Source organism: Pinus tabuliformis, chromosome J, assembly GCF_031772625.1.
Source record: "Pinus tabuliformis cultivar Carrire ecotype Pingquan chromosome J, CPIR1, whole genome shotgun sequence".
Classification (NCBI taxonomy): domain Eukaryota; kingdom Viridiplantae; phylum Streptophyta; class Pinopsida; order Pinales; family Pinaceae; genus Pinus; species Pinus tabuliformis.
This window is the reverse complement of record NC_142295.1, coordinates 1489245985-1489259591: the sequence shown is the minus strand read 5'-3', so window position 1 is coordinate 1489259591 and position 13607 is coordinate 1489245985. Positions and strand designations below refer to the sequence as shown.

Genomic DNA, 13607 nt, shown 5'->3' with positions numbered 1-13607 from the left:
GCCAAAATCTATTAGAGTAGAAGTCAACTAAAGTTCAGCATGCCGAAGAAACTGTGCCTCTAGTTTGTTTGAAAACCATCAATCAATTTGCTTGCACCTCATTTTTAACGTAGATAGAAAAGGATGTTATCTTCGCTAGCTTGCTCCACTTTGTCCTCCATACAACTAAATGTTTTCATATCCTTTGGATGATCGAGTAACCTGGTTTTAAAGTAGTTTCATATTAGAATAAAAAGTATTAATATGGGAAAAAATCTTCACCTAAATAAATGCTAATGTAAGAAGACTACACACAAAGACGCTAAAATCACAGTCACTAGAGTGAGGGATTATGTCATTACCTGTGAGTATCTTATTGTATCCAACCCAAAACCAAATATTGTGTGGTTCCACAACACTTCTTTCATAAATATCAAGAATAAGATTTATAGTTTTGCACCTATTCTATGCAAAACATTTGGCTGTGAGTTTTGTTTTTTGTTTGTTAATATAGATTGTATAATGTATGTAAACAGTAGATATTTTGTTCATTTGAAAAGTGTTTTATGTAAGGAATTGCACTAAACTGGTAAATATCTTGGTCATTTTGGAAAGTATTTTAAGTAAGGAATTGCAATGGACTACCATGTAGCTTCGTCCCTTTCAAAACTGAGGCTATCCAGTGGGATGTAGCACACCGACAATGGAACCTGATGGATGGCTTAAAGAATTGTTGAGCCTTGTTGGAAATGTTGTAGAGAAATTTGCTTGATTGTTGGATTTAGCTAATAAAAGGACTTAAACATGGCCCTATTTGGTAAGAAATAGTGGGTAAATTTTACCCAACTTGATTACCAGATGAAATGAAATATCTTTTGGTTAGATATCTAAGAATGCCGAGTATGTATTTAGATTAGGGGATTGTGATAGTCATGTCCAACCTTTTATTCTCACGTGTTTATTGTTGAATACTTGGCTTCTTTATTTTGTTAATCATTTGTACATGTAATTTGCATATTTGACTTAACCTGGGTGGGTGGCTTAATGCTCTGCCCACCTCAACAATGTATCATTGAAATTTCCAGTTGAAAGTTTGTTTCTAGGGTGGGGGTACTTTTGATGTATCAGTGCTTGAAATATCCAATGGTGTATTCAAGGTAGGTGCCTTCCTGTATTCAAGGTAGGTGCCTTCCCCTGAGAATCAAGATGTTAGGTTATTTTACTTTGATGATTTATTTCTTCTCATTCTCTGATTTGTGAAGCAAATTATTGTAACCTTGTTAGCTTTTTATTGTAGGTAAAGGCCAAAAATTGTGATACTTTTTGGGTGGTGAAGATTTTGATAATGCTCTACTCTAGTACTTAGTTAGTGAGTTCAAAAAGATGGAAAATTTTGACTTATCCTAGGATAAGCTAGCCCTACAAAGGCTTTACGAGGCTGCATAGAAAGAGAAGGTGGAGTTGTCATCTTCTTCTCGGACAGAGATTAATCTACCATTTATCACAACATATGCATCTAGTGCAAAGCAGTTGAATGTGACAATAACTCGTTCAAAGTTTGAAATGCTAGTAAATCACTTAATCGAGAGAACAAGAATCCCTTGTGAGAATTTTCTAAAAGATGCATGGATTACGACATCGGAAGTCGATGAAGTTATTATTGTGGGAGGAATCTGCTGGGTGCCCAGAGTTCAAGAGATTGTTGCTTGGATTTTTGGAAAGACTCCTCTTTCTCTTGGATTAGAAACACTTGGCGGGGTTTTCACTAGGTTAATAAGCAGAAATACAACAATCCCAACGAAGAAGAGTCAGATATTCTCAACTGCAACAGATGGTCAAACCCATGTTGGTGTAAGGGTATTCCAAGGAGAGCGTGAAATGGTTGCAGACAATAAGCTTCTAGGTGAGTTTCAGTTGGTTGGCATTCCACCAGCTCCTAGAGGTGTTCCCCAAATAGAATTTACCTTTGACATTGATGTAGATGGTATAGCGATTGTATCTGCCTGTGAAAAATCCACTGGAAAGGAGCAACAAATTACTATAAAATCATCTGGAGGGCTTTCAGATGATGAAATCTAGAAGATGGTGAAGGAAGTTGAGATGCATGCCCAAAAGGATCGGGAAAAGAAACAGTTAATTGATGCTAGAAACCACGCATATAGCATGATATACAGTGTGGAGAAGAGCTTAAGTGACTACAAGGACAAGATTCTTGCAGATGTAGTCACCGAAATTGAATTGGCAGTAGTTGATTTGAAGAAATCCATGTCTAGTGACGACTTGGATATGATCAAAGCGAAAATTGACGTTGTAAGTCAAGCGTCCTTGAAAATAGGACAACATATGCATCAGTAATCTGGTGGGTCATCTTCTTTTGGATAAGAAGGGGGAACTAAGGCACCTGAGGTTGAATATGAGGAGGTGAGAAAATGATCAAAAAGCAATTGAGAGTTGCAAATATGTGTCTGGTTTCCAAAGTCATTTAGATCATTTTTTTTTATTTAGGCTAGTAATAGAGCATTTTTGAAAAATTTAAATGGTTAGAACCATTTAGAAGGTTTGTTGTTTGAGAAGGCATCTCTTTGACCTGAAAAAGGGTTGTTCTTTAGCAGAGTTGTAGTTAGAAACATAGATGGTAGGATATTGTACTAAACTGCAATGATGTACTTATTTGTTCTAATCTAAAGTCAGTGATTTATGTGGTTGGTTTTCTTCACAAATCAATTATTCTTATGATCAATTTCAAAATGGGTCTTTCGATGCCTGTCAATTGTACATGACGCAACAAATTACCCCACAAGGTTCCCTCTACCGGAATGAGCCTTTGCATTTTTGAGATCAAATATCAAGTGTAACATTAGCATCTCATTTGCATTCTGCAGAATAAAAAACTTTGTTTTCAAAATGCGTTTATTCAGGAATCAAACCTCAATTTTTGTATTTTCAAAATACAAGTCCATACTTGTAAAATTGTGATGAATAATATACCTGCACTCGCTTGGGACTCCGTAGTTCGAAAGTTGTATTTGTACTAAAGGATGTGGTAGCCAGAGGTCCTGCAAATTGCATAGAGTTCTCCACTGTGAGAGTCGCCGAACCAATTTTTTTGTGAAATTTTCTAAACCTTCACCAATAGAAAAGTCCCTGTAGCAAGCAATGTGAATAGCTCAGAGAAGGATGTATACCTGCAAAATCAGAAATGTCAGTATTTTAAATTTACCAGAAAGAGTAAACAAATACAAAAATGGCCTAAATGGTTTTCATGTATTATATGAATACAACATTGATATTAAAGAACTAAGCCAATTTCAAAACAGAACGGGTAAGAAACAGGTAGTCCCCTACTCCCCAACTCAATCTACTCTAGTGGGGTGGCTACACTCTGTTTCTTTAACCCAAAGTTTGTATCCTCGCCCATATTAGGAGAATATTCATTATAATAGCTCATACTACCAATACCATCGCCAAACTTTTGATTCTTATACTCAATTTTGTTGTTCATCATATATGCTACATTCTGCAATTGATCACCACAGTGGTAGTTTGCCACACCGTCACACAAAGAGTCCTCATTTCAAAACAGATGCACTTACCAGCTCTACTACATCGGCATTGTTGTACCCATGACCAACCTGATGTCTGGGATGCGATTATCGGACTGCCCCAACCCCTTGATTCTTCATTACCTAAAGTTTCTTTCCACAAGCCTTCTTTGATGCCATGCCAATCATACCACAATGTAGACTCTTCCAGTCCTCTTCTACCAGCAATCATGAATCATTTTTAGGCCATTCATTTCAGGTTGGACATCATTCATTCAATTTTAATGACAACATACATTTTGATTCTTCACTGGCGCTAATTGCGTCACAAGATTATGAAAAACTTCGTAGTGTTCCATTTGGTACAGGTGAAACATTTGTCCATTTTATCTGTTTCTTTCTCCTATCCCTATGCTCTGGTTCCTATTGGAGTTGTTATAACCATTTAGAAAGATTTACAGGAAATTCAACCCAGAAATGCGATAAAGAGGCTATAGTGAGTGCGAATATCTTTCCATTTACACTTTAGTGGCTCTGAAAGCCCTTTTTCTTAGGCAGGTCAACTTCATGGATTCTGAAATGTCTCCTTCAACTTCAAGCTCCACCGGTCAGGTCCACACTAACAAGGCACGCATCAAATCTTTCAGTTCATTGGGCTCCTTGTCAACAACCGTAGGAGTATTTGTGTTAGAAGTTGCTTGGCTTCCAAGAAGAATGACTTTGCATCCACTGAAAATACTCTGACAGGATTCCCACGCATCGAATATGTAAAGGCTTGGAAGAAAGAGTGTAACTAACATACCCTAACCAACCAAAACAACTGAAACTTGCATCTAATGACAGATAATAGTTGAATTGTCTAACACACAAGATCAATGGTGCCAAACAGTGCAGAGTGGCAACTAGGGAAGTTATTCTCAAAGGGGAATGCCTTATGACGTAATTAAATAAAAATTATTGAAACTAATAAAAAATGAATTTTACATGAACTCTATACTCATTTGAAAATATTACATCCATTTGTACGACAATGTAGTGTTGACATGTCAACTCTAAAGAGTATTACATCCATTTGTATGACAAGGTAGCATCCATAATCTTTATACCAATATGTTGATGATGAAAATTATTGCATTTAATGGGCATGTCATGTCTTTCACCAATCTAAATTCACTACCATGGAGTTTCTTAAGGGAAATCAATATTAGAAAAACATATGACAAGTATTGGAAGGGAGTGACATCTAAGTGAGGAGAGTTGAAATATTCATCATAACATCAAAATAGTATATCCCTATAGTCATTGGTAGTGCTCTTATAGTTGGTGTTTCACTTAAGAAACCATGGCATACACAATTACATTGACAACAAAGTTGAATGATAACACAAACCACTTGAATATGTAGAATTTTAATTAATTATTTTTAATTCATTGGGGAAAAAAGAACACTACTTCTATTATTACCAACAATTCCCTTCCTAAATTGGACACATTTTCATTATATTTTCTAGAAATAACCAATTTGTGAAAGCTCCATGTGGACATTACACAATGATCTTGAGATGTTGTCTAATAAATTACTACAATTTGGAGGGAATCCATGACAAATGGAGAAGAGCAGAGGGAATGTGTAAGATGACGAGGTTTGTTGGGAAATATTAAACATAGGTTCGAAATCAAAGGATTTAGTTTCATTTTTTAACCATGATGTAGATAAAGCCACTAGCACCCAAACTTAGCTTTGGCCAATTGGAAGCAACCTCCATGCTAATGGAAGAGTTCCCTATAGAAATCACCCAATTAGTGTGGTAGGGTAGTGTAAGGAGGAGATCAAAATTTTGATAGATAGATGTAACAGATAGACAAATGATAGTCAGAGCAAATTACTTTCCAAAAGAAAGGAAGAGGAATGAGTGCAAATGAAAGTCATAAATCATTTCTTTTATACAGAGGTAGTTCAACAAAATATTGAATTGAACAATGTGAGTAGATTATGATGAACAACTATAAGGTAAGTTATACAAATAGGTATTGCATACTCCAATTATCCTAAAGTGTACATGCACTAAAATCTCTTATAAAATATATATTTATTTTAAAATATATTTTAAAAGGTTACTAAAACAAGTAATGTAAGCATGGTATGTTAAATGTATCAAATTTATATATATATAAACAAAATCAACACATTATTACATTTTTATTATATTTTCCAAAAGAAAATACAAATATATAGATTTGAAGCTCTCATTAAGTAGTAAATTGCTAATCAATAATCAATTGAAAAATATGAGGATAAGATATGCTCTTACAATAAGTCAATCTTGATATATGTCTTTTACTTGCTTTCTATATTTCCATTCTACAAGATAACACATATAACAAATCATACTTGTATTCAAGTCACATTTATAAGGTATATCCTCCAACATTAATCATTTTAGCTATAATTTTATTCTTTTTGTTTAAGAAGTGGATATAATTTTGCATTAAAATATTCTGGTTTGAAGGCCAGAACTTTGTACATCTTGAACCAAAATTTCTTCTATTGAGATCCAAAAATTCAAAAAAAGGTGATACATTGTGCACCTTGTTTACATTCTACTAGTCTAAACTGGCTTTCTTCATACAACCTCCAAAAAACTCCTAAAACAACTTTATATATATTTTCATAACATGAAGTAACCTAACTAAGAAAAACCTAGCCTTCTATATTCTCCCTAGGAGAAACATTAACTTGATTTTCATTTGTTTCTGGCTCTAACTAAGAAGGAGGGGAAGTTAGGCATGTGATAACTTCGGCATTAGTCTCTTCCAGTAGATCTGGGGTCACCTTTTAGTGCCTTGGGAGTTCCTCTAACTCTTCACTGTGAACCTGTAATGATTTTTCATCCATGATGGGAAAACGAAGTGTACATTCTAAAGTTCAACATTTATGTTGTTAGTTGTAGCGTATCAATTTTAACTTCCATTATGTCGAGTTTATGATTCAGGAGCTCGAAATGTGCCCAAGACTTTTACAGGATCATTTTTGCATGCTTCCATATCAAGGATATAATGAACTCCATAGCCCCTTCCATTTGGACTAAAGGGAAACCAACATCCTCCTCTCTTATGCTGGAGCTTCTATCCATTGGAAACACCCCATGTGAGGCCTTCTTTCTTCCCTAGCAAATTATGCAACTAACTAGCAACCCTAGATTAACATGTTTGCTCCACCTCTTTTGATAATTCATCAGGTCAATTCTCCTCAATCCAATGCTCATTTATATGCCATTAATGTCACACTGGACTGCATGCACTTGTAAGACTAGAAGGTCCAATAGTGTAACAACCCTGGTGAAAATTCCATGTAATAAAAGTTAACAAAGGCAAAATAATAACCACGTTTGATGGGACACTTTTTCCAAGTTGAATGTTGTGCAAGACATCCTAGGGGATGTTCATTTGGTTTATTATGGCTAAGGAAATTAGCAAAGGCAATGGCTAAGGATTTGGAAAGGAAAAATGGATTTTTTCGCACATTTATTTATGAAAATAATGGAAATTAGGAGAAAAGGGAGGTGAAAGGTCACAAGTTGCATGTGAGGAGGAAAATGAAGAAGATATAGGCCTAATTAATAAAAAGGCTTATGAGGATCAGTTGGTAACCTTTTGTCAGTTCAGCTTTCAAGCTCTCCCATTATTCTCTCTCTCTCACACTCTTGGACACTTAGAGTTTTCTTGGAGCACTTTGGCATTGGATCAAGAAAGGCAAAGAAGGCAAGAGGAAGTGAAGATCAAGCAAGGAAAAGCAGGATCAAGTAGCTACAATAGGATTCTTTGCAGGTATTGATTTGCATGTGTGATTTCCTTGCTAGATTTGGAATGCATGGTGTTTCATGTGGTTATTTTCTGTCATGGTAGGGGTTTTTCCAAGTGTGACAGTTTTTTTAAGCCTAGCCTTTCCATTTCCTGATAGCCTTGTTGAGATGGGTTCCCATACATCAGTTGAGCTGGATTACCAAATGGATTAGAATTTGAGTTGGGTGGATATTCGAAATGACAAACACATGGCCTAGTGGTCCCTGAACCGGACTGTGGATCACAGTAAAGCCACTAGCCTAGTAACCCCTGAGCTAGAATTTGGGTTGCGGTAAAGTTAGGATTATGTGACTCGGTGGGCCTAGGAATCCTTACCGGTGAATGGCAGGATATACGTAAAGCAAAGAGGTGGATTGCTCTCCATTGAGCCTAGTAGTCCCAGGATAGGATGTATGGTAAAGCCTAGAGAGTGGGTCTCGGTGTAGGGTTGAGTGATCCCTGGATTGGACTATGGATTACATTAAAGCCTGAGAGGCTAGGAGGCACTAAAATTCCTCACAGTGTAGGTAGAGAACTCCAATAGAATTCATGCTCGTTTGGTTCTTTTCGGTTGGTTATGAGTCCCACATTCATGCTTGGAATATGACACGGGGGGTGATTGGCTGAAGAGAGATTTGGCTTAGCCAATCTATGGTCGGGTGGAACGTGGCAGTCCCATCCCCGTTCGGTTTCTACACTCATTAATTAAAAACTGATTCCTTGGTTTCCCATGTGTAAATGTACTGGTTTATATGTGGATTCTATGGCTGATGTATTTAGGTTATTTCTGTTGTTACTATGCTGGTTATGTATATGTTTTATGATAGCAACTATGTATGGCTCTCATCATGTTTTTACTTGTAAATGAACAGACAATGTATCTATGACCTAATAGATGATAATGCGGCCAATGACATGAGGGAACAATGGTTCATAGCAATTCTCAGACAAATATGAGATCCCTATGCTTAAATATGTTATTTACACCTGTAGATTACATATTTGTGATATGTATGACGAAATGCCTATCATGGCTAGTAGGGGTCTGGTTAACGGCTTGTTCAACTATTTGCTTTTGCATCATTGTTTCCCTGTTATTTTACTGTTATGAATATGTTATTCAATTCTGGCCAGTGACCTGGGCTATGGGCCTGAAAAAGTGGCTTAAATCCCAGGGAAACTGGCACATAACTGAGAAAAATATTCCCTGGACACTGGAATGTCTATAGCATGGGAGCATCCAGAGCCTCCTGGATGTCAGCAAGCCTAGAGCATGAGAGCGTCCGAGGGTCAAGTGATCCAAAATCTCAGTCGGACCCAGGGGTTGATTGGCAGAAAGGTTGGGTTGGTTCCTGAGGGTCCTAATGTTGATGTTGAATGTTTGTATGGTGTGTTTCTGTCAGTTCCACTTCCTTAACATGACTTAGGAGGTCGAATCATATCATAGTGGCCTCTCGTCGTATGTTTACCCCGACTTGATGGTTGCTTGGATAGATGTGGGAGGAGGGTGTTACGGAGTGGTATCAGAGCATGGTTCACCCCTCAGACTAGATGGGTTGTGTGTGTTGGTCATGCATGCATGTCAGTTGCATGTGTGTCTCTTACGCTTGCATTCCATGTGCTTGTTGCACTTCCATGATGTTGATCATGGTTGTAGTGATGTCACCATGTGTAAGTTGATGTTACTATTGTGGAGTGCATTGTCATGAGTGTTCGACTAGTTACATGTTATATGTCACTTACATGTATCATTTTGTGTGCTTGGTTACATTCTTGTATGCTTGGTTGCATGTATCATTCTTGTAAAATTGGTTTAAAGTATTGTTCGCTTATGCTTGATTACATGAATTTATGTGTGTGTGTGGTTGATTACGCATTGTTTATGCATGTTGATGTTTGCATGTGGCCATGTGTATAATGGCATAATGGTTGTTGTTGTCATACATGAGTTCATGGTATGTGTAGTCAATATGGGCATGCATTAATGACTCGACTCTAGCTAGAATGATGCTTATGTGTTGATGCACTTATTTGTATATGTCTATGTGTTGTTATGATTATGATATACATGTATCATGCCAATTTGTTGATATTGCAGACCAGGTATCCTCCTTGAGCTATGCTAAGGTACATTGGTTTATTGTGATTTGGTTTAGCTGACATAGTATGTCTTGCAGGAAAGAAATCAAATGGCTAGCAATATGATATACTACAAAGACTCACCCTTTGAATCAGATGAGCAGCACGGTGGGCATTCTTCTGATTTGGAAGACACATTGAGAAGCTTGAAGGAAGAGATAAGGAGTTGTAAGGTAGACAATGATATGATCATACAGGCACAAGAGAAACAAGTAAATATTAATGTGATACTCCTTCAAAGTTTGTCAGAACTGCAGCGACAATGGCCACTTTGATCAACCATGGACAGGAGGATAGAACCAATGGGGCATATGGCCGTAGGTATCCTGGTAGACACAGGTTGGATAGGGATGAAACGATGAGGGATGGCAGGCTGTTGGACACTCTGGATAGGAGGGGCGATGAGTACAAGTACTATTCTAGTTTTGTTTCTAATGGGCATCATGATTGTCATCGTTATCATCCTTAAAGGAGGAGTGATAGGGGATACCTTCCAGATGAATTTAAGAGAGCAAAGCCACCTAATTTTAATGGAAATTTTAAGAAACCAGAAGATGCAGAGGCTTGGATACTTGGGATGAAAAAATTCTTTGAGTTGCACAAGTACATAAATAACATGAAGGCCAAAATTGTTATCTTCAGCTTGAAAGGTAAAGCAGACATTTGGTGGGAAGACGTGAAGCGGGTCAGAGACATCATTATAGATGACTTGAGTTGGCATGAGTTCAAGAGGCTTTTTAGGAAGAAATACATGTCATAAAGGTACTACGACAGTAAGGCCAAAGGGTTCCATGAGCTAAAGATGGGGTCAATGACAGATGAAGAGTATACGACCAAGTTTCTGCAGCTATTGAGGTATGTATCCTATATTAAAGATGAGAAGGCTAAAGTTCAAAGATTTGTTAGTTGTTTCCCATTAGGATTTAGAGATCAGATTGAGTATGATGAGCCTCGGTCACTTGAGGAATTCATTGGGAAGTTGAAGCATTTCTATGAACAATCAAAGTGTAAGAATGAATCTCAGCAAGGATGGAAAGGGAAACACAAAGGTAAAGGTAAAGGTAAATGGCAGCCTAAGAGAGCAAGGCCTCAAAATGCACAGGAGAAAGAAAATGTGGCACCTCAAAATAGGTTAAATGTAGCTAGACAAGGACATGGATCATAGCAACAACACATAGGTAATGATACTGGACGGTTGGAGTGTTAGACATGTGGTGAGGAACGCCTTAGGAGAGATTGTCTGTAGAATCAGGGTGGTAGGCCTAAGATATACAGTGCACGGGAGGTGCAGACTGTTAGGGATGGGGGGCAGAGTATTCCTCGTATTTATGCATCATTGGATAACAAACAGGCAAACCATCAGGAATCTATCATTGAGATGGATGGTAAGATTTGTGATCAAGTTATTTCTATTTTGATAGACCTTGGATCTAATTATAGCTATGTTATTCTTGACTTGGTGGATAACTATGGTTTGAGTAAGGAATTGCATGCAGAATATTGGTTAGTATAGTTGGCTACATGTACTAAGAATCGAGTTCATCATTGGGTAAGAGATTGTGCATTGGGTCTAAATGGCATACCTACCGCAACACATTTGAATGTATTAGCGTTGGGATCATACAGTATGTTGTTGGCATGAATTGGTTGTATCTTCATAGAACTAAGGTACATTGTTATGAAAAATCGATTGAGTGTGTTGATCACAATGGGGAACCAAGAGTCTTACAAGGTAAGAAGAAAACCATATCAGTTAGGATGGTAACAACTATGCAAGCAAACCGTAGTGACATAAAAGGGTGTGTGTTATTTGAAGTGAAAATTTATAGTGACAAGGGTAAGGAAGTTGAGGATGCATATGTTTTGAGAAGTTACCCAGTTTTACAATAGTTCAAGGATGTATTTCTTGAGGACATTTCAGAGTTTCCACCTCATAGGGAGGTAGAATTTTCTATTGAGTTAGTGCCAGGGGTAGCGCCACATCAAAAGCACCTTACAGGATGATCACACCTAAGTTAGTGGAGTTGAAGCTACAGTTGAAGGCAATGTTGGAGAAGGGATACATTAGGACAAGTGTATCACCTTGGGGCACACCGATATTGTTTGTGAGTAATATAGATGGTATTCTCAGATTATGCATTGACTACCGATAGTTGAACAATGTTACCATTAAGAACATGATACATTAGGACATGTGTATCACCTTGGGGCGCACCAATATTGTTTGTGAAGAAGAAAGATGGTACTCTCAAATTATCATTGACTATCGGCAATTGAAAAATGTGACCATCAAGAATAGGTATCCATTACCGAGGATTGATGACTTGTTCGATCAGTTGAAGGGAGCAATAGTGTTCTCAAAGGTTGATCTGAGATCCAGATATCACTAGGTACGCATCAAAGAGAACATTTACAAGACAACTTTCCAGATCAGGTATGGGCATTATGAGTTTGTTCTAGTTCCATTCGGTTTGACGAATGCTCCAGCTACATTTATGTGCTTTATGAATAGTGTGTTGCTTCCATATTTGGATAACTTTGTTATTGTGTTCATTGATGATATATTGGTATATTATAAAAATGAGGAAGAGTATGTCGAGCATTTAGCAGCAATGTGAGGTTATTGAGAGAACATCAGTTGTATGTTAAGTTCAACATGTGTATTTTCTTTCAGACTGAAGTACATTACTTCAGACATGTTGTCTCCAAGGAGGGCATTGTAGTAGATCCATAAAAGATAAGGGCCATCATGGAGTGGGTAGCTCCCAGGAATGTGGAAGAGGTGAGATATTTCATGGGATTAGCAGGCTATTATAGGAGGTTCATCATGAACTTCTCATAGATTGCTTATCCTATCACATCATTGCAGAGGAAAGGTAAGAAATTTGAATGGATGGAAGAGTGTGAGGCCAGTTTTGAGCAGCTTAAGCAGTTGTTGACACATGCTCTAGTTTTAAGGATTGTAAATCTAGACAAGGAGTTTGTAGTAAGCACAAATGCTTGTAAGAGAGGACCTGGTGGGGTCCTTATACAGGATGGACAAGTGGTATGCTATGAGTCACGAAAACTATATGAGCGCGAGCAGAACTGCACGACACATGATTTTGAGTTAGCAACAATCATACATGTATTTAATATGTGGAGGAACTATCTTCTTGGGAGGAGGTTTGTACTGATGAGGGATCATATTGGGTTGAGGTATTTCTTTGATCAGCCGAATTTGAACACCAGGTAGGCTAGATGGTTGGCCACAATCATGAGTTTGATTTCAAGATCAGGTACATCAAAGGAAAGGAGAACAGGGTGGTAGATGCTCTTAGTAGGCGGATACAGGTGTTGTAGCGGCTACAACCACCCTCCAAAATTTTTCCTTAGCTTCGTTTTGGAGCCTCCCTACCGACCATCCTCAGCAACATGTCTTTCACTGTCAAGCACATCAGCTTCAGCTGTTTCATAGAGTCTTGTCAGCCTGTGCATGCAAGTTTGTTCCACCTCCTTCACAGGCTGATTTTTGGACTTAGTGTCAGTTGCTGGTTGAGCAGCTCCCTCTGGGAATTGCACAATTCTGGAGGGGAACCAGCCTTCCCTCCAGAAATTTCACAAACCCAGCTGGGCTCCAGAATTGCGCAATTCTTCCTGACAGTCTTCCTCTAAAAAATTGTGCAATTCATCCCAGGACAACTGCTTAGCCCAGAAATTGTGCAATTCTGGGCATTGTTGCCCCCAAAAATTGCGCAATCCCTCTAGGACAGCCAGACCAGCAACTAGTAGAAATTTCACAAAACAGTCAGACAAGATTCCTCGAGAAAATTGCGAGGTCTGACCCAAGACAGCTGCTCAGCCTAGAAATTGCGCAATCCTGGGAGACAGTCACATGTTTTTCCCAGAAATTGCGTAATACAGTTAGACAAACTTCCTTGAGAAATTACGAGGTTTGATCCAGGACAGCTGCTCAGCCCAAAATATTCACAATTCCTCTGGGACAACCATCTCTACTCAGCCCAGAAACTGCACAGATTTTCATCCTAGGCTCGCAGTCCAATGCTTGTGCCTTCAGGTTTATCGGTTCCCTCCGAGACCGACCAAACAGATTTGCATGCATGG

At 38.1% G+C, this 13607-nt stretch overlaps 1 pseudogene; it reads left to right on the top strand.

Moving 5' to 3' along the window:
- The first annotated feature begins 682 nt into the window (after nucleotides 1-682).
- LOC149233046 (heat shock 70 kDa protein, mitochondrial-like) lies at nucleotides 683-2412 on the top strand (annotated as a pseudogene).
- Nucleotides 2413-13607: the final 11195 nt, after the last annotated feature.